Source organism: Schistocerca serialis, chromosome 6, assembly GCF_023864345.2.
Source record: "Schistocerca serialis cubense isolate TAMUIC-IGC-003099 chromosome 6, iqSchSeri2.2, whole genome shotgun sequence".
NCBI classification, from domain to species: Eukaryota; Metazoa; Arthropoda; class Insecta; order Orthoptera; family Acrididae; genus Schistocerca; species Schistocerca serialis.
The window spans coordinates 705,991,284-706,013,746 of record NC_064643.1 but is presented as its reverse complement, the minus strand read 5'-3'; the positions used below and the strand labels follow the sequence as shown (position 1 = coordinate 706,013,746).

General features: G+C 41.6%; 2 non-coding genes across 2 annotated transcripts; both read right to left on the bottom strand.

Moving 5' to 3' along the window:
* Positions 1 to 251: 251 nt before the first annotated feature.
* Positions 252 to 326, bottom strand: Trnas-cga (transfer RNA serine (anticodon CGA)). The gene has a single exon. It is a non-coding gene; the product is annotated as a tRNA-Ser (tRNA).
* A 3,242-nt stretch (positions 327 to 3,568) lies between these two features.
* Trnas-uga (transfer RNA serine (anticodon UGA)) lies at positions 3,569 to 3,643 on the bottom strand. Its single transcript has one exon. It is a non-coding gene; the product is annotated as a tRNA-Ser (tRNA).
* Between the last annotated feature and the right edge of the window lie 18,820 nt (positions 3,644 to 22,463).

The window sequence follows — 22,463 nt, the reverse complement described above, 5'->3', positions numbered from 1 at the left end:
TAGTTGATGGTTTCACGATAAACCAAGAATGGCTGTCCTGTCTCTAATGTGAGATGTCAGGATGTCTGCCTGTAAACAGTGGCAAGTGCTAAACACATTGGAGGGCGGCGAGTGGGAACTAAGAATTATTGTTATTATATTATTGCCGTTCTCTACAAAGGCTCTCTAACTACAATGCTGGCAACCAGAAAGTGCAGAATGAGATTTTCACTCTGCAGCGGAGTGTGCGCTTCCTGGCAGATTAAAACTGTATGCCAGACCGAGACTCGAACTCGGGACCTTTGCCTTTCGCGGGCAAGTGCTCTACCAACTGAGCTACCCAAGCACGACTCACGACCCGTCCTCACAGCTTTACTTTTGTCAGTACCTCGTCTGCTACCTTCCAAACCTCCCGAGTTCGAGTCTCAGTCTGGCACACAGTTTTAATCTTCCAGGAAGTTTCAACCGGAAAGTGATTAGCAAATACGTGATGTCTGTAATTAGAGTTCACTGTGCCCACTCTGGTGGAGAATTTAAGTCATTGATTATTGAAGTTCATTACTCTGAGGATTTATGATGATGTCTGGGATTCATAGATAATGCAGTTTACTATAACAATTTTCACTATATTCTGAAAACGATAAAGCGTAAAATTCCACACAAATGACTACCATTATCAGCTATTGTACTATCAGAGCTGTTCAGAGTCTATTGTGCGGATTCTATTATCCCTAGATAACGAAACTGTTCAATAATCGTTATCGATGTAAATGTTCAAGGTGAACGCTCGCCAAAATTTTATGTTAATACTCATCAAATGCCACACTAGTAATGGTAGAAACTCTGTCCTGTGGTGACACGTTAAAATTCGACATACACAAGCTGAGAATAAATCACTGAAATCATTCTGCAATTAACACTTCACTCCAATGCGAACTCATTGTTTCATGCATACCGAGTTACGTAAAATGGCATCCACGGCTGTTCCTTGCAACTGCCCAAACGCCACGCAGCTTCCAACACGGAGTGCGCACTGATACAAATCTAGAAGAGAACTGGGGCCTTACTCTAGCTTGCATGCTCTTATTTATATAGCCGCGGTGCGGACCGCCGAAGGCGCAGCCTACAACATTTGCCTTACTGACTAGTTGCTGGGGCTAACACAACACCACTTTAATTTACTAAATAATTAATTGCTTCATTCGCTGAAGGCCAATGAAGCTCTCGATTTAATTGTGCAATCAGCACACAGGTAAGTATCTATAATAAAATTCTAGCGTGCCTAGGTTAATTACTTTTGGCGAGAGAATTATTTTAGATTTACTGCACGCAATATATGAGCTCTGAACTTGCCCTTTGGAGAGACGCTACAGCTATAGTTTTATAGCTACCTTTTTGAAACGCCTCACATCTTTGTTATTATAGCGTATCTCCATTCAACCTAAATCTAAACATCCTAGCTTTATCTAATCACTTACTTAATCTATCTTGCTTCCGAAATTTTAGGACACAAAAAAAGAAAATCATGAATTTCAACCAAAATATTACTTTGTTTCCATTTAATTACAATGAAAAAGGAATCCGAATATAAATTTTGAAGTTTCTAGCCCCTTCCAGTTGCGCTGATGATTTTTTAAGTAAAATTTCCAAATTTCTAAATCTGTTAAAGTTATTAAACTGAAAATTAAAACATTATTATTTTAGCATCACTCCTGACATGCTATTAGTTTTTCAGATTATTTACTTTACTTTTAAGCTATTGCGCAACATTCGTGACGTCATAGCTACTTACAGTGGACTATGCTGGCACACAATGGAAATCATACGAATTCTAAATGGCGTGAGTAGGCTGCTTCCCTACAACATGCCTGCCAGTAATAGTAATAGTAAAATGTGCAGTGTTAGTGCCTGGAATATGCTTTCAAGGGAGATTTGTACAAATCTGAGGATGATGTGGATAACTGCATCTCAAATAAATATCCTGAATAAGTTCCTGAAAACAAATACGCTTCAGACGTTTTTACTAGTATAACAACTGTAAAGTATTGTTCAGGCATGTAAACAATGTTAAGCTTACCACAGTTTGACCGATGACCATCGCAGTCTGGTCCCTTCAATCTCTCAAACCAACCAACCAACCTTACCACAGTTTACGTGAATTTGTCTGACAGGTGATGGCAGAGACCTTAAGGGCCATTAGAGACGTTGTTTCCGTGCTATGGTAAAACGACAGTACTAATTTAATATTGTGTTGCATCGTAGATTAATTTCTTAGGTTGTAGCGCTTTACTGTTGAAAAAACTGGTGATGCAAATGTTAGAATCATAAAGTGAAACAATTCAGATGTCTTAAATTTGTATTTTTGAGAGATTCTCAGCGATGTCTCATTTACTCGCCCATCACGTGAACAGTAATAAGTCATTGGTAACGCATGTTCAGGTTACAGGTAAAGAGTGGTATGTACTCACTGAAGTATTTTAAAAAATAAAATTTTGGATATAATTTGTGCATTCTACAATATGTGGTTACTCTAGAATTACTTGAAAACGGTGACTTATATGAATAAAGGAAAATGACAGTAAATGTACCTAAAATACGTTAGTGACAAGATTTTATTGAAGCTGAACTACATATTTTCTCAAAGAAATCAGCATGACCCTGAGAGTGCTTTATAGGTGAGGTCTTCGTCTTATTCCTAATCATCATCAGTCTATTCGATCACCTGGTTATGTGGCCTCTCTGAGTCGGACTGCAGCATAGGATCCCTGCAGGTTCTTCAGTCTCTACCGATCCTGAGCTTCCAATTGCCAGTTCAGTCTGGCTGTCTTTTCCAAGTCTCGGCCCCATCTGTCCGATGATCTTCCCTATGGTCTTTTTTGATAAATTGTTCTCCAATTCAGTACTTGTTTTGATCACCTGCCATCTTTCCTTAGAGTAACATGTACAGTCCACTGTCATTTCGAGGTATTCTCTCTTTACATTATGTCACTGTCCATTGTCGTATGTCTTATATCACCTGCTTTCTTTCTGTCTTTCTCTGTGTAACCCAACATCGATCTTTCAATTCCTCTTTGGGTTACGATTAGTTTTCTAACAATGAACTCATGTAATGACCATATCTCTCAGCCATAAGTTATATTACTGGTAGTACACATTGGTTAAAAAATGTTTTCTGCAGTTCAGGTTACATATTAGACTTTAAAACAGATGAGTATCTTCAATAAGCTTGCCAGCCTAATTTAATGTGTCAAAATATTTCAGATTTTAGGTTTCCCTTCATGTTTAGCAGTTGACCCACATAGACATATTCGGTGACATTTTGCAGCTGCATACTTTCAGCAGACATATTTCACTACGGTGTCCATTCATTCATCATGATCTTGGTTTTATCAGTGTTCATTTTTAAGTCAGATTCAGAGCGGACTGACACAAGTTCATTAAACCAGTATTTGAAGTTCTTCTATACTACTTGAAAATAGTACAATATCTTTTGAGAATCTCAGTTTATTTAACCTCTTTCCCAGAATTTGGACTGCCTTTGTTTTCTAATGTAATCTAGATATTGAATCTTCCTGGCAGATTAAAACTGTGTTCCGGACCGAGACTCGAACTCGGGACCTTTGCCTTTCACGGGCAAGTGCTCTACCAACTGAGCTACCCAAGCACGACTCAAGCTTCGTCCTCACAGTTTTAATTCCGCCAGTACCTCGTCTCCTACCTTCCAAACTTCACAGAAGCTCTCCTTGCAGAACTAGCACTCCTGGAAGAAAGGAAAATCTAGATATTGATGTTTCGAGGACTGCTGAAAATAGTTTTGGAGACACAGTGTCACCTTGTCTTACACCTTTTGCGATGGGCAATTCATTGATTTCTTCAACTACATTAACAAACACTATGAAGGTTTTGTATATTTTGTAAAAGACATTAGTATAGGCCTGTTCTATTCCCTGCTCCGTTAGAATCTCAAACAACGGTGGGTGATTGATCGAATCAAACGATGTTTCGAAATTCTTGAAGCAAGGCATAGAGGTATATGGTACTCATTTGTTACACTAATTGTTTCACGTAGAGTGAGGATACAATCGATTACACGAAACCATGCGTGAAACCCAGCTGGCTCACTGTGTCAGGCCGGGTCAAGTGCTGTGTTCAATCTATTAGTCATAACTCTACTAAATACTTTGTACAGTATGGATAGGAGGCAGATAGGACTATAGTTCTTTATGTCTTTAGAACTACCTTTCTTATGTGTTAGGGTTATTTTAGCTTTACTCCAGTTTCTCTGTAATTTTGTGCAGTGCGAACATCTTGAAAATATTTTAGCTAAATGCTTAATATATTTGTCATCCATCAACTTAAAAATATGGACTGAGAGAACATCCATATCTGGAGCTGTTCCTGTTTTCATCTTGTCTATAGCATGTTTGACTTCTGAGAGGAGTATGTCTGGCATTTGGGAAACAGAGGCACCCAATTGAACTAAGATTAAGATGTCATGATTGACTATACTGTACAGATTACTGTAAGAATTGTCAATATATTTCAATACCTCTCTTTTGGTCTGTGTCTAACCCTGTTACCTGATTCTTTCCGGCCATAAGCTTCCACTGGGCCGTCTTTAAACAAGATTTATTTTCAAGACTGGCTTCTAGCCTAATTTCTACATACTTCTTGATGTACTCTTTCATGCTCTATCTCAGAGCCTTGCACAATTCCATAGGTTCGCTCTTATCTTTGGCTGTTTCTACTTTATTTTTTTCTTCTCTTGTACACCAAACTTATCGTTTTGTTGGTCGGCTTATTTGGTGGGTTTTGAGATTTCCGCAAGATACCCACTTCTTCAGCTGTTTGATTAGCACCTTTGTTAATGCTTCTGTCTCACATTCTCTTAGTTCTTCTGGAAATTATCCTTTCCGCTCTCCAAGATTTTTGAAATTTAATTTTTTTCTTTTCCTTTAAGTAGTTTCAGTTTTTCATCACTTGTATTTAGTTCAGGTCTTGCCCTTATTAGACGATGATTACTGCTTCCATTGAACCTGCTCAGAACAGAGATATATTTTTGGCGTTGAGGCCTGTTGGTAAGAACGAGCTCCATGTCATTTTTCACTCTAAAGTTAGAACTCCTCCATGTTGATGTGCGACTAGGATGCTTCTTGAAGAACGTATTCATAACGGGTGTCTCCACACATTCTACAAATTGAAACATTCTCTTACCTCTGTCATTTCATTGACCTTTTCCATATTTGCCAATAAGTGACTCACCTAAAGTCACCGATTATAAAGTTTTAAAAATAGTCATATTCTTCCTTACAGAATTCTTTCAGACACTGATAGAATCCCTCTACCTCCAAGTCTGAGTGTCTACAAGCAGGTGCATATGCTTGAACTACTTGGGTTTTATGCCTTTCTGATATTGTAAGGACAAAACATGCAATTCTGCTTGAAGTATCATCTAATATTGCTATCAAGTCTACTATGGTTTTGTTTGCTACAAACCCGACGCCATTTAGTTTTCCATTTGGCACACCACTGTAATAGACGAGGTGTCTCGAATTCAGTCGAAAGCAGTTTTCACCTTTACGACGTGCTTCACTTAAGCCACACACCATGAGCCACAGGTGAGAAGCATAATCGCCATGCTAGCTTCAGAAAGGAATGGCGATGTACAGTATTTCTCAAGGCTGCCCTAATGTGGAGTACAGACGCATTTGACTGGCCGCTCCTCTGCAGTACATAAGCCGCCCATGTTGCTAGTTGGGTCAACCAAGGTATTTAATTTCCCCGGTGCCTCCCATATCTGGCAGATTTTCCCCAGTCCACCACCAGAGGAGAAGCCTGATGGGGGACTAGCAACCCTGCACTGTCTTCGTATACTCGTACATGCGTAATATGTAAAAACTCATTCGCAGACTAGATATCTGAGATATTATCTTTCATATATAATGATAAACTGACCCAGTGATGATCTAGTGCAGTAAATATATTGGCAGGACCCCAGTACACAGTCCCCCATACCACTTTTAATGTCGCAGAGATGATCATTCGGAATACATTGCTACCAGAATACGGAAACTAGAGAGCCAGTATCCTTTTTGATGGATATCAATTGTTTTTCACAGAATAATAAATTTATTTCGCGGAAGCTATTTCATCTTTAACGATTCAATTCAGTTTTGTATATTTTATCTCTTTCTTCAAAAATGGTTCAAATGGCTCTGAGCACTATGGGACTTAACATCTGAGGGCATCAGTCCCCTAGAACTTAGAAATACTTAAACCTAACTAATCTAAGGACATGACACACATCCATGCCCGAGGCAGGATTCGAACCTGAGACCTTAGCAGTCGCGCGGTTCCGGACTGAAGTGCCTAGAACAGCTCGGCCACCGGGCCGGCTTATCTCTTTGTGTTATTTTTTGTTGATGGCCGGCCGGTGTGGCCGTGCGGTTTAGATGCTTCAGTCTGGAACCGCGTGGCCGCTACGGTCGCTGGTTCGAATCCTGCCTCGGGCATGGATGTGTGTGATGTCCTTAGGTTAGTTAGGTTTACTTAGTTCTAAGTTCTAGGCGACTGATGACCTCAGAAGTTAAGTCGCATAGTGCTCAGAACCATTTTTTGTTGATGCTGAAGTAAAAATACTTTCTCACTCGTATGAGGTGAACTACCTACATCTTGCTTCCATAAACAGGGCTCCTGAAACAGCAGCTAAGTTAGCTCTAAGCTGTGCCTCTTGGAAGTCTAATTGCAGAATGAACTCGAAATTAGTGCGCAAATTAATTTACACGCTTAAATCGGAAATGCATTGATAGTCAACACTACAATCTGAATGAGCAGAGTTATTTAGCTCGATCGTACAAATATTAACCGTTACATTTCGCACATGCACTTACAAACTGTCACGTCCTCACCCGATGACACAATGCGGAAGACCACCAAACTGCACCCGATAGACGGCAGAGGCGAGATAAACACGCGAAACCGATGCCTGTCAGCTAGGGGCGGTAGCTCTGAGCTACCTGATAGAAAGCTGTCGAAGCCAGCAGGTATAAACGACACGAGGTGGGTAAAACGCAGTGGGTATCAGGCGCAGAGCATCAATGTCTGACATAAGCCAAATAGAAGAAATCGAGGAAACTCATGGATTCGGAAATCCTGTAACTAATACCATGAACACAGCAGTGGACTAGTGTTACATGCACAACAACTATCACATAAACAGAATCAGTAGAAATAGGCGCCTACCAATACGACATCGCGGTTTGTTAGTTATGGTGAATACACGAACAGTAAATTCACAAAACACATCAAAATTAATAGTGCCTGAAATATTAAATGTACAACATCCAGGGGCAAATCACTGGATCCGGATGTGCAAGCATTACTCGGTGATATTATTTAATTTCATGGAATAATTTTATTTCAGCCGCCGACCACTGTTAATTAGTGTTCGTCAATAAAACGTAGTCAGCGCTAAATTCACACTTCTCTAATATTCAAACGAATCAGACTAGTATAAGTTTGCTGCATTGTCGTATAATAATGTTCATTTTGTTTAGATATTTCTGTTTTTTACGGTGTTATAGGCACTTAAAACACATAAAACCTTATTTGTAAGTGAATGCGGCATACACAGGGAATTCGAGTTACAGTAGGTACCATACACGTAATGGAAGGTCTGAAGGTGCAGAGGATACGGACTGTGCTTGAAAAGACACAAATATGTTTTTTTTGGTCATCAATCTTCTGACTGGTTTGATGTGGGGTCTCCACGAATTGCTTTCCTATGCCATCCTTCTCATCTCTAAGTAGCACTTGGAAACTATGTCCTCAGTCATTTGCTGGATGTTTTCCAATCTTTGTTTTCCTCTGCAAATTTTACCCTTTGTAGTTCCTCTAGTTTAATGGAAGTTATTCTCTGACGTCATACCACAGGTCCTACCATCCTGTCCCTTCTTGTTTTTCTCAGTGTTTTCCATAAATTCCTTTCCTCACCTATTCTCAAAAGAATCTCCTTAGTCGATACCTTATTAGACCATCTAATTTTCAGCATTGTTCTGTAGCACCTCATCTTTAACTCTTCTATTTCTTCCGTGCCCATTTTCCAACAGTCCATGTCTCACTACCATACAATGCGGTGCTCCAAACGTACATTCCGAGAAATTTATTCCTCAAATTATGGCCCATGTTTGAAATCAGCAGCCCTATTTTGGCCAGGAACGCTCTTTCTGCCTGGGCTAGTCAGTTTTTTTATGTCCTCCTAGCTCTGTACATCGTAGGCTATTCTCTGCAAAGGTAATAAATTACTATACTTCGTATACTTCGTGATCCTCAGTTTTGATGCTAACTTCTTCGCCGCTTTCATTTCTGCTACTTCTCATTACTTCCGTATTGCTTCGATTTACTGTCAGTGCATGTTCAGTACTTATTAGACTGTCCATTCCTTTCAAAAGGTCCTGTAATACTGCTTCTCTTTCACTGAGGATAGCAATGCCATCAGCAAATCTTATAATTATTATCTTTTACCCTGAATTTTAATTCCATTATTCAACCATTCTTTTATTTCCGTCATTGTGTAACCTCCCCCTCACTTATCCACCTTAATGACAGTGAAAAATTAAACCGTTTGTTCCTAATGGAAATTTGGGAAAAGCAATCGTCACCGAAGTTAATCTGTCGGTAAAGAGGGAGGAAAGGGTTACATCTAAATGAAAGGAAAAATGCAAATGAAGTTGGTGGAAACTAATTTTGATAAAATGGTTTAATTAATAAAGTAAGTAAATGTGCGGTCGTCACGGTAACAATTAATTGGCGTTAATTATATATTTGAGATTTGGGGAAAATTACGGTCGCCAGTCCTATATACAACTACTATAATAACTGAGAAAGAAAGGTTATTGCACATATAATTAGCACTAAAAACGTGGCAACTGAAGGTTGACACGTGTAGTGTGAAAACTGAAAGTTTGTCAGAAGTAATACATTTCGCTACACTCCGACTTAATTTAGCAAAAGAATTAATAAAACCGCAAAATTGAAAGTTAATTTAGTGACTGAAATTAATAGTGAGATTTGTTTCTCAAGCACTACGAAATTCAGTAAAATAAGGTTAGTCTTCGGCTACCTCAACAACCATTTCAAAAGCTACTTCAATCTACGCAATTTAGAAATAAGAGATTTAACTTTGAACTTGAATTAAATGATTCTGGACAATTAACAATAGTAACATTTAGTACGTACCAAGCGGAGCTGCAGTCACAGGTAAGGTAAAATATGCAAACAAAACTCGCCCTCTTAATTTGTGCTTGTGTAATCTAAATATTGTAGCGAGCTATGAATATCTTAACTGAACTCTGAATTAAAGCAGTGAAATGGAATGATATTACTTTAATGCTGGCGTCTGAATTTCAACGACACTCGGGTTCATTTCGGAAAAGGAAGGGACCCTGCTTGGTAATGCAATTGGGACAATGAGCAACAAAGGTTCATGCTAAGTTGCTGTAGTTTAGTGATGCAACAATTTTAAAATCTGAGGTCTGCCATACAGTTCTAAAACTTTACGTGCTTCCGGTCTTCCTTGTTGGTTGATTGAAGGTTTGAAGACGTCGGTCATGGAGGTGGCGACAGTCACTCATTGTCGGCCGTCGCTGTTGCAGAAGCTGGATGTGGGCGCGCCTTCTTCTCGACATTGTCACCAGGCGAAACGGGCTCTAGATGTGCGCCAGCTAATGCTTCCCGTCCGCGACACCGTGTCAGAAACTATCATAGCAAGTCGAGCGCAATTACATGCTGCCAAACCCCGAAAGCGCGGCAACTCGCGGGAGCGTCACACAACACAGCTGCTCAATCGCACTATTCCAGCCAGACTCTGCTCTGCCCGCGCTCCACGCGGCCGAGTTCACACTACCAAAGATCCTAAACACTTTGTTTCTCCTCACGACCTATCGATGTATTCGTTCGATAGCATAGTTTTCCCTAGGCAAGACCCAGCGTAAAAATACAAATAATATTTACAAAACAAACCACTTATACATCGACATAAATGCAAAAATATATATATACAAATAGTAAAACAATTACAATATATAAAGACACAGAAATGTCATATCTTGAGGTAACAAAACAAGGAAAAAAATTATAGTACAATAGATGGAAATAGGAGGATATGCATTGCCGGCGTTACACGTGCCCCACATTGTCTGAGGATGTTCGTGTAACCTAAACAGACATAGAAAATGTCCCAAAAAGGTAAAAAGGCAACAGAAATGCATATGCTCAAAATATCAAGAAAATTTAGCATTAGGCTAATTAACCATAATCCAATTTTTAGACCATAGTAATTGAGTGGAGACACTCCTAACCTTATTTCACTCTGTCGTCTTACACAAAAGAAAACAGGTTGACAACATATTAAAATTCATAGAACACATAGAAAATGGTTCAGCTATTCTAAAATCATCAAAATTCCTAACAGTATCAAGAAAAGGAATGCTCTTTACAAAATTAATCAGAGTGCATGGTCATAAAAATCGGTGGATCAATATACGCAAATTAATAATTAATGACATAGAATACACATTTTTATATAACCTTTTCATAGTTAATATTCTCGCCATGAGAGTCCAATTAACGCTAAACAAGAAAATAATATACAGCAGATCGAAAAAAAACATACATATTGACAACAGAATTATTTCACATCAGCTGTCCGGGAAGAAAAACAACTCCGCCTTCCGTACCCGCAAGTACAAACATTCCGACCGGCACAAGAGCCGACAGCGGCTCCGCCTCGCCAGCACTGTTGCGCCCGCCTGTGTGGTATGCTTGATCTCACTCGCCTGTGTTACGGCATTTCCAGAACGTCCGTTTCACTCAATTCTTTCGGAAAAACTCACTCCCGAGTAATCTCAAGGAGTCCATTAACACTATCACAGTGGATAACTCGACACTGTCCATCATCACACTCATGTACTAGCCTGAAACTTAAAACAGCGTCTAAGTACATCGGCTATGACTAGTAAATCACATATTCATGAAATCTTACAGCTAGTTTCTAAATCATATTTACATTCCTTAATCTACTGTGACTCAGCTGATAACTTAAACTAGCAGCTTGGACTTTTCAATTGATTAATAATCAGTTTTAAATCATTTAATCAAAATTAATTACTTATTAATTACAACCTCTTTAATGACCTCTAGGTCCGGCAAAAGAATGGCAACACGGCAAATCCTTAAATCCTACGCTCTATATTTACATACTGTACAAATTAGCCATTCTGTGTTATTAATCCATCCTTGGTTGGTACAATTTGAAGTCTACATTGTTCAGTATACCTAATAGTTTTCCTGAGCTTGGATACGCTAAGCAATAAGTATTTGTGTGAGGTATACCAATGACTTTATATGGTCAATTATAAACAAACTTAAATTTAGAGATTTCATCGTCTATCTCGCTGGATTTCTCATGAGCTTTTACAAGTACTAAGTGTCCAATTGCAAGCTTATCAAAACGCACTTTAGCGTCATGACGACGTATGCGAGCATCGGCTTTTAGCTTCATTACTTCTCGCAAACGATCTATTTTCACACCAATACTAATGTCAATCCGTGGAGGGAATTTGATTATCACTTCCACTAAACTTTTACTTATGTCATCCAACAGGATTTCCTCTGGAAATCCCATAGATTCATGTCTGAAGGTGTTCATAATTCTCTCAAATACTGCTACATATTTGCCTCATGCCCTATGGTTGTGATGGCAATAGATACGGCAAAGTCAGCTTAGCTCGCGCATACACCTCTCAGCGGGATTTCCAGCCGGACAGTAAGCTGAAATATGGATCACTTTGACCCCATTACTTGCCATGCCTTCATCCCACAACTTAGAAGTAAATTGTGCCCCATTGTCTGATAGAATCGCCTTGGGCTTACCAATATGAACAAAATAATCGTTCACAAGCTTGCTATAGATCGCTTTGGCTGTAGCTTTCCTAATCGGGTATAGTTTGATGAACTTGGAAAAAGCTTCCAGCACTACTAAAATGTAGGCAAAGTTTCCTGATGACTTGGGCAAAGGTCCGTACAAGTCCACGCACAGTAATTGAAAGGTGTCGTTAGGCCTTATACTTTGCATAGGATCATGACTCGTACAGTTGGTAACCTTCACCTTCTGACATAAATCGCATGTTTTCACTCTGTCAGTAACGCGTTTTAACATGTTGTTAAAATGCACTACTTCACTCAGCTTTTCCGCACATTTCATTGGTCCACAGTGACCATACTCCAAATGGTGACATATTTGGTGGGCCAGCATACCCGCCAAATTTTACTATCTTCACCCTTACGTATGTACAAGATATGACCGTATATCTTGTAATACTTCCTTAATTTCTCTCCTTCTGGACTCCTTTCGTCATATCGGGCTTTCACCATATTTAAACAACCCTCCTCGTTCTGATGACGACGTAAATTCTTACAGATGTTCATTATTAATTTACGTCTCTCAACTTCTTTAAAATAGTATAATTTGACCACTCCATCTGACTCATCTTTCAATACATCCTGATTAGACTCGGGCAACCGTGACAGCGCATCCGCTACGCAATTGTCGGTCCCTTTTACGTAACAGATGTCATAGTTAAATTGCTGTAAATACAGCGACCACCTAGTCAGTCTTTCGTGAAGGAGTTTACAATCCTTCAGATAAGGGAGCGCCTTATGGTCCATATGAATAATCACCTTACGGTCCCATAGGTAATCCTTGAACTTCTTGAATCCCCACACGATAGCGAGACACTCCTTCTCAGAAATCGTGTAGTTTCGCTCACTTTTTGATAAAGTCCGACTCGCGAACGCTATCGTCCGGTGTTCCTTATCCTCGCCTTCACCAACTTCTTGGAACAGTTCTACCCCCACCCCGTAATTCGACGAATCCGTCCCCAGATGGAAGGGTAGCGAAAAATCAGGATGAAATAGTATGTTAGATCTTAACAACTCGTCTTTTAATCTCTCGAAAGCGGCCAGACACCCGTCAGTCCACACAAACGGAACATTTTTGCGTAAGAGGTTATTCAAATTTTCATCATTAAACACCCGTCCTTTTACGAATTTACGGTAAAATCCTGTGAGCCCTAGAAAACTTTTTAACTGTTTCATAGACTTGGGTGAAGGACAATTCCTTATTGCCTCTAGTTTCTCTGGGTCTTTCGTAATACCAGCATTGGTAATTACATGCCACAAAAATTTCAGTTCCTGCTTCACAAATTCGCATTTCTTTAGCTTTAGAGTCGTTCCGCCACGGCGCAATATTCATCTAACAGGTCGCAATGGTCTTGCCAAGTGGCATTGGCCAACAACAGGTAGTCAACATATACAGTTATTTTTGAACTCAAAACCGGGCCGAACACTTTATCTAGGGCCATGATGAATACGGACACGGATATATTAAGTCCAAACGGCAGTACTTTATACTGATAACACCTGCCCGCAAACAAGAAGGCGGTGTATGGCCTAGATTCTTCTTCGAGTTCTATTTGCCAGTAAGTAGCCGTCAGATCCAGGCTAGTCATGAACTTAACGTCATGAAAACGTTGCAAAATTTCCTCCATACTCTCCGGTCTGTCTGTTTCGCGTTGAACGACCCTATTCAACGTGCGTGCGTCAATCACAATACGCACACTACCATCCCGTTTTGCTACAATGACCAAACCGTTATTGTATGGACTTGAACTTCTTTCAATCACTCCCCATTCGATCATCTTATCTATCTCCCGTTGCACTGCTTCCTTTTTGGACAGCGGTATAGCATACGATCTCACAAAGAATGGTTCGTGCGGAATTACATGCAACTTGCATTTATATCCTTCCACAAGTCCCGGTTTGTCTGATAACACACTCTTATTCCTCATTATTACTTCATGCAGGCCTCGTCTTTGTTCGTGTGTTACGTTTGACACACCGTCTACAATACTTCCCAACTCACTTTCTACACTATTGTCAATGCCAAGATTCCTCACGTTACAGTAGTTCAAATTCATAGCTATGTCAATGACATCCGGCCAGTTAACAATGTGTATAGGCTGGTATTGCCTACGCACACCGTCTCCTGCCTCGTCAAAACTAACTACTATTGTTTTATCTTGTGATGTACATGTCAAAGTTTTGCTTTCGCAATTAATCACTGCATGGTATTTTAATAGCCAATCTAACCCGATAATTACTTCCATAGTTAAGTCTGGCACGACGACAAACTCTTGTTCAAATCGTGCCCCACATATCTCGTAGTGGACAAAAATCTGTTTTGTGACCTGTTTACTGGCCTGCCCAGTAGCACCGATAATTTTCACTCCTGTTACTGGCATAACTACGATGGCAGGTCTGTCTTTCAGTAACTGAAATATTTTTCCAGATACAGCACTCAATTCTGCAGCAGTGTCAATCAACACGTTTAGTTGTAGGCCATGCATATCAACAGACACTACTATCTGTCTACACTTATCCTCGACTGCTTCTTTATTTTCCCACAATAAAACCTCGTCTATATCCAGGTCATTCCAGAAAAAAACCATCCGGCTTTGATCGTAAATCCAGCTTATCTGGCGGCTTTTTCAGCCTCTGTTCACATACAGTTTTAATTTCAACACGTTTGTCCTGAGGCTTAGTCTGTAAATTCGCCTCCAATACTGAAACCTTTTCCTGTAACTCGTCAACTAGTGAGTGTTGCTTTGCTATCAATTCACTAATTGTCACCTTCGTTGATTCCTCTATGGTCAGATTGATCTCATCTGCCAATCTACCTGGAGGAATGTGCCCAGTAGTATCTGCAATTACTTCCTCTGGATCTGCGCAACCCACACTGATACCGTCTGACCATATAACGTCAGCTCTAACCTCATACACGCTGTAATCTACGTGCTTTTCTACCAATAGTGTCCAGCTATCACTAAAATTTTCGTAATCTTTCTCCTTAATACTCTCGCAGTGTTTAAACTGGAGATTTGCGTCGGATGGGTCGGCTACTTCTACCACTATAACTTTCGGTAAGGTCTGCCGGTTAGGGCCAGAACTTTCCGTTACTACTTCGACATCCAACTCCTGCGGGACGAAACACGACGAATCTTGCTCGTGCTCCCCATGAACATCAACTATATCTCGTAAAGTCTGCCGGTTGGGGTCAGAACTTTTTATCACTTCACAAATACTATCTTCCTGTGGGACGAGACGCGGCAAATCGTGCCCGTGCTCCCCATAAACACTTCTCCTGTACAGGCCCCTATAATCTCTTAGTTCGTCGTATAATCGACCGAACTGCCTTAACCAGACCTCATCCCTCTCTGCATCCCCTCGCTCGATGACGGACGTGTTATCCGACATCTGATCTTCTCTCAACAATTGTGAATCATTCTTAAACTCAATCTCCAGTTCCGCTGTGGGTGTTACAGCTGCCACTTTATAATCGATTTCCGGAACACTACTTAAATTGTTCTCACTGACAGTGAATGTATTTTCTGTTGCCGTGTCTACAGCTGGTCTACTACTTGTGGGCGCACTCCTTTCTCTTAACACTGGCACACTCTCCCGCCGTTGATTATTGCATACGGAATTTTCATAACGATGACACCTCGGTTTTCTACTGTTATTGGGCCGCCAAAATTTCTCCACGCCCGGTCGGCCCCCCACCGGCGCGGCTAATGGTTTCCCTGTCTCGTCCCAGCAGATACGCTCCGCGGATGCTGCTGAGGCAGCTGATCACACCCTCTGGCGTTATTACTATTCTGTGAAGCCCGTATCACGCTAGTATGATACTGGTTTCCGTCATTGCTGTTATTATTCGCATTGTACCGATTGTCATTACGGCCCAAACCACTATTGTTATTGCTGCCAAGATTGCGGTATGCATTAATCCCATAGTTATCATTGTTGTGGTTGCTGTGGTGCCCTTTGTTGTCACCACGGCCTCTTCCACTGTCGCGATTATTGCGCCAATTGTCCTCGTCCTTAACTCTTTCCAGGAAATCATTGATTGTCCTGTAATTGCTTCCTACGTAGCGTTTTGTATCATCTGGAAGCTTCTTGTAGAGTTCCCAGACTATTTCGGATTCCGTGCTGGGATCACGCAAATATTCCAACTCGCTGCTCCAGCCCTCACAAAACTCTTTCACCGAGCCGCGCGAATTCGCATCGAAAGGCCTCGATACGACAAATTCGCGCCAGACACTTTGTAGTTTTTGCTCTGACCAGTATTAAGCCAGAAAAAAATTTTTAAACTCGTCAAAAGTCATGTTCGTGATGTTGAGGTTTAAGTTCCAACGCTTTGCATGACCAGCCAACACGTCAATAAGTCCATTAATTTTTCTCTCATTATTCCATGATCTGGGTAAAACTCTTTCACTATTTTTAATGTAATCCACCGCGTGTATACCGCCTTTTTTCAAGGGGTCGAACCGCTCCTCTTTCGTCAACAATTCCGAACTATGTGCACAGATTGGCACATGTCTCTGTTTTTCGTCAAGTTTCTTTTCTAATTCCGAAACTCTCGTAATTACTTGGCAAGTGGTTGTCGCAAGAGTTTCCACTTCCCTCTTTTTCTCTTCGCAGGTATTAGCCTGCTTCCTCACTTTGGTATCTACTTCGGATACTGAAGCCTTTAGAGTTTCCACCTTCTTTTGATCCTTTTTTTCAGTAATTGAATTTGTTCCGTCACCTTATTCTCGATGATCGGAGTAACTGCTTCTCCTACACTTTTCTCGATTCCGCTAATTTCGGAATAAATACGAGTATTTATACTCGCACTTTCCGCCTGAACGCCTATCATGCCCTGTTTAAAATTACCAATTTCGGTATTAATCACAACAATATCTTCTTTGATTTTATCAACTTTTGTGTTAGCAACTCCAACATTGTTGTTAACAACATTAATAGCTTTGTTCTGATTGTCTAGCTTCCGTTCAATTTTTTCAGACTGAGCTTCTTGCTTGGCAGACTGAGCTTCTTGCTTGGCAGCCTGAGCTTTAATTACTGCCGATTGAGTTTCTATCCTGCTAGACTGAGCCTTGATTTCGTTTATCAAAACATTCAATAAATCAGCGAAATTCCCGGAAACCAGCGGTTTTATTTACGTAGCGGGTGCCTCTTTAATTGTCACTCCGTATTCGTCATCAAGGGGCTCAGATTTTCTGAAGTTGGGAATTCAATTTCTTCTCTTTGTAGCGTTACGGCGGTCGCGTCTTTCATGATAGCCGCCTGCCCCTGAACAATGGGTACCGCGGTGCGCGTTTCCCACTGTTCGACCGATTGTTCCGTATCCAAGTCTACCAAATTTTGGTAATTGTTGCCTTCACTCATTTTAATGATTGTCAATATAATTGCCAAATCTCAGATATAATTAGGATTACTCCCACTACTTATTAACGCTGACGTAACGGCCTGTTCGTAACCAGTACTTTGCTACGAGATTTGCACAATACAAAATTCGTGACATTAACAACCTCAAATCTGAAGATTGTCCTGTCAAAAGGTCTCCACGTGTAACCTACCCTCACTTATCGACCTTCATGACAGCGAAAAATTAAACCGTTTGTTCCTAATGGAAATTTGGGAAAAGCAATCATCACCGAAGTTAATCTGTCGGTAAAGAGGGAGGAAAGGGTTACATCTAAATGAAAGGAAAAATGCAAATGAAGTTGGTGGAAACTAATTTTGATAAAATGGTAAAATTAATAAAGTAAGTAAATGTGCGGTCGTCACGTTAACAATTAATTGGCGTTAATTATATATTTGAGATTTGGGGAAAATTACGGTCGCCAGTCCTATGGACAACTACTATAATAACTGAAAAAGAAAGGTTATTGCACATATAATTAGCACTAAAAACGTGGCAACTGAAGGTTGACACGTGTAGTGTGAAAACTGAAAGTTTGTCGGAAGTAATAAATTTCATTACACTCTGACTTAATTTAGCAATAGAATTAATAAAACCGGAAAATTGAAAGTTAATTTAATGACTGAAATTAATAGTGAGATTTGTTTCTCAAGCACTACGAAATTCAGTAAAATAAGGTTAGTCTTCGGCTACCTCAACAATCATTTCAAAAGCTACTTCAACCTACGCAATTTAGAAATAAGAGATTTAACTTTGATCTTGAATTAAATGATTCTGGACAATTAACAATAGTAACATTTAGTACGTACCAAGCGGAGCTGCATTCACAGGTAAGCTAAAATATGCTAACAAAACTCGCACTGTTAATTTGTGCTTGTGTAATCTAAATATTGTAGCCGGCTATGAATACCTTAACTGAACTTTGAAACTAAAGCAGTGAAATGGAATGATATTACTTTAATGCTGGCGTCTGAATTTCTACGATACTCGGGTTCATTTCGGAAAAGGAAGGGACCCTGCTTGGTAATGCAATTGGGACAATGAGCAACCAAGGTTCATGCTAAGTTGCTGTAAATTAGTGTTTGCAACAATTTTAAAACCTGAGGTCTGCCATACAGTTCTAAAACTTTACGTGCTTCCAGTCTTCCTTGTTGGTTGATTGAAGGTTTGAAGTCGTCGGTCAAGGAGGTGGCGACAGTCACTCATTGTCGGCCGTCGCTGTTGCAGGAGCTGGATGTTGGCGCGCCTTCTTCTCGACATTGTCACCAGGCGAAACGGGCTCTAGTTGTGCGCCAGCTAATGCTTCCCGTCCGCGACACCGTGTCAGAAACTATCATAGCAAGTCGAGCGCTATTACATACTGCCAAACCCTGAAAGCGCGGTAACTCGCGGGAGCGTCACACAACACACCTGCTCAATCGCACTATTCCAGCCAGATTCGCCGGCCGCGGTGGTCTCGCGGTTCTAGGCGCGCAGTCCGGAACCGCGCGACTGCTACGGTCGCAGGTTCGAATCCTGCCCCGGGCATGGATGTGTGTGATGTCCTTAGGTTAGTTAGGTTTAAGTAGTTCTAAGTTCTAGGGGACTGATGACCACAGCTGTTAAGTCCCATAGTGCTCAGAGCCATTTGAACCAGCCAACCAGCCAGATTCTGCTCTGCCCGCGCTCCACCCGGCCGAGTTCACACTACCAAAGATCCTAAACACTTTGGTTCTCCACACGACCTATCGATGTATTCGTTCGATAGCATGGTTTTCCCTAGGCAAGACCCAGCGTAAAAATACAAATAATATTTACAAAACAAACCAATTCTACATCGACATAAATGCATAAATATATATATACAAATAGTAAAACAATTACAATATACACTCCTGGAAATGGAAAAAAGAACACATTGACACCGGTGTGTCAGACCCACCATACTTGCTCCGGACACTGCGAGAGGGCTGTACAAGCAATGATCACACGCACGGCACAGCGGACACACCAGGAACCGCGGTGTTGGCCGTCGAATGGCGCTAGCTGCGCAGCATTTGTGCACCGCCACCGTCAGAGTCAGCCAGTTTGCCGTGGCATACGGAGCTCCATCGCAGTCTTTAACACTGGTAGCATGCCGCGACAGCGTGGACGTGAACCGTGTGTGCAGTTGACGGACTTTGAGCGAGGGCGTATAGTGGGCATGCGGGAGGCTGGGTGGACGTACCGCCGAATTGCTCAACAAGTGGGGCGTGAGGTCTCCACAGTACATCGATGTTGTCGCCAGTGGTCGGCGGAAGGTGCACGTGCCCGTCGACCTGGGACCGGACCGCAGCGACGCACGGATGCACGCCAAGACCGTAGGATCCTACGCAGTGCCGTAGGGGACCGCACCGCCACTTCCCTGCAAATTAGGGACACTGTTGCTCCTGGGGTATCGGCGAGGACCATTCGCAACCGTCTCCATGAAGCTGGGCTACGCCCCAACATCGTGCAGCCCGCCTCCAGTGGTGTCGCGACAGGCGTGAATGGAGGGACGAATGGAGACGTGTCGTCTCCAGCGATGAGAGTCGCTTCTGTCTTGGTGCCAATGATGGTCGTATGCGTGTTTGGCGCAGTGCAGGTGAGCGCCACAATCAGGACTGCATACGACCGAGGCACACAGGGCCAACACCCGGCATCATGGTGTGGGGAGCGATCTCCTACACTGGCCGTACACCACTGGTGATCGTCGAGGGGACACTGAATAGTGCACGGTACATCCAAACCGTCATCGAACCCATCGTTCTGCCATTCCTAGACCGGCAAGGGAACTTTCTGTTCCAACAGTACAATGCACGTCCGCAGTATCCCGTGGCACCCAACGTGCTCTAGAAGGTGTAAGTCAACTACCCTGGCCTGCAAGATCTCCGGATCTGTCCCCCATTGAGCATGTTTGGGACTGGATGAAGCGTCGTCTCACGCGGTCTGCACGTCCAGCACGAACGCTGGTCCAACTGAGGCGCCAGGTGGAAATGGCATGGCAAGCCGTTCCGCAGGACTACATCCAGCATCTCTACGATCGTCTCCATGGGAGAATAGCAGCCTGCATTGCTGCGAAAGGTGGATATACACTGTACTAGTGCCGACATTGTGCATGCTCTGTTGCCTGTGTCTATGTGCCTGTGGTTCTGTCAGTGTGATCATGTGATGTATCTGACCCCAGGAATGTGTCAATAATGTTTCCCCTTCCTGGGACAATGAATTCACGGTGTTCTTATTTCAATTTCCAGGAGTGTATAAAGACACAGAAATGTCATATCTTGAGGTAACAAAACAAGGAAAAAAATTATAGTGTAATAGATGGAAATAGGAGGATATGCATTTCTGGCGTTACAATTGCTTCTTTGATGTACAGATGATTAGTAGAGGCGAAAGACTATATCCCTGTCTTACACCCTTTTTAATCTGAGGACTTCGTACTTGATCTTCCTATTTACTATTCTCTCTTGGTTCTTGCACTTAATTGTGTATCACTCGTCTTTCTCTATAGCTTACTCCTATTTTCCTCAAAATTTCGACCATCCTTCACCATTTGACATAGTCGAAAGATTATTCCATGTTCATGAGGGTGTCTTGATTTTGCGTCAGTCTTGCTTTCATCATCAAATGCAACGTCAGAACTACCATTCTGGTGCTCGATTGTCATATAATAGATCGTCAATTTTCCCTTCCATTATTCTTGTCGTTAACTTGGATACTTGAACTGTTAAGCCAACTGTGCGACAATTCTCGCACTTGTCCGCTCTTGCAACCTTCAGAAATGGGTGGATGGCGTTCTTCCGAAAGTCTGATGGTCTGTCGTCCATCTCATACATTCCACCTAAGTGTTTATAACATCATAACTCAAAAACCGACGAACTAAATTACGTCGAGCTTAAAGTCGATGGGTATTTCATTCAATTACAAAAACGGTGAGGGTTTTAGTTTTTCCGGAAGTACTATAGTTCAAGAATTACTTCAGTACATGGGTTTTGAACTCAAAATCGGTTATTGGTGGATAAGTGGGTCTCAGCGTGAAAGTCTACGAGACGCTTGAACCGGTAGTGTAATGGATTTTTGTGTGATGTTGCCACACTCACTACGAACATGGATGGCGATCGCGAATAAATATCACTACATGCTCTATCATATTCTCAGTTCACTCATTAAGTTACAGGTTTCTGTCGTGCTTACTGAAAAAATGTACTGTGAATGTTTCTTCAGACAATTTCCTGTACATCGGGTAGTCTAATAAAGTTACCAGATGTGTCAGAGATTACAGTCTCTCAAATGCCTTTAATGCTCCTAGCGAGATATGCGCGTCGTTTAATCGACATCTGCCGTTCATGAAACGTCTGTGCTCGTCGATTCCAGGCGATGGATAGGTCAGCATTTGGCAAGAGGGTACGAAGTGGCTCACAGAGTCCACTTAACCGTATGCGCACCCGTTCTGGCTCACAGTATTAGTCTGCTGTCCACCAGAGTAACTGGGCTCACTCACTGAGGACGGAGGCCGAATTCGTCATGTTATCGGTGGCTGCCGAAACGATGCGCATGTGACGAGCGAAAAATTATTGCTTTCCTGTGCCCTCATAGTCACGGCTTTCCGTCTGTGGAATCAACACTTTTCAATTTCTTCTGCCTCGGCTATGCGTGGTTTGCTGTCTGTCTTTACCTAAAGCCAATCACAAGCGAAGAAAGAAAATGATGAGTTCCTTTCTTATACGTAACTAAAGGTATTAAAAAGAAACGGTTGCAAGCAACCGCGAAACCTGTCGTTCGCTAACAGAACTTCAGATTGGATTGTCGTATACAATCTTGCTTAGATTCGGACGGTGACAGTTAACAATGGTCTCAGACCGCTGTCTAAACCAGCGTTCTGTCTCAGTGGTATAAGCCCGACTTACTTTATGCGTACTTGTAACAGGTAAACACAAGCAATATTTTAACTATGATTGTTTCGTGGACGTCTCATTTATGTGTTTATGCATTTACAACACGTTGATATTTTTAAATTATGTGATTTCGTGTAATTGTCTATGTGTTAAAGCCTGCAGTCCTTTTCCCTTTGTTCGTTTTCCTTTAAATTGCTACACAGTTATTA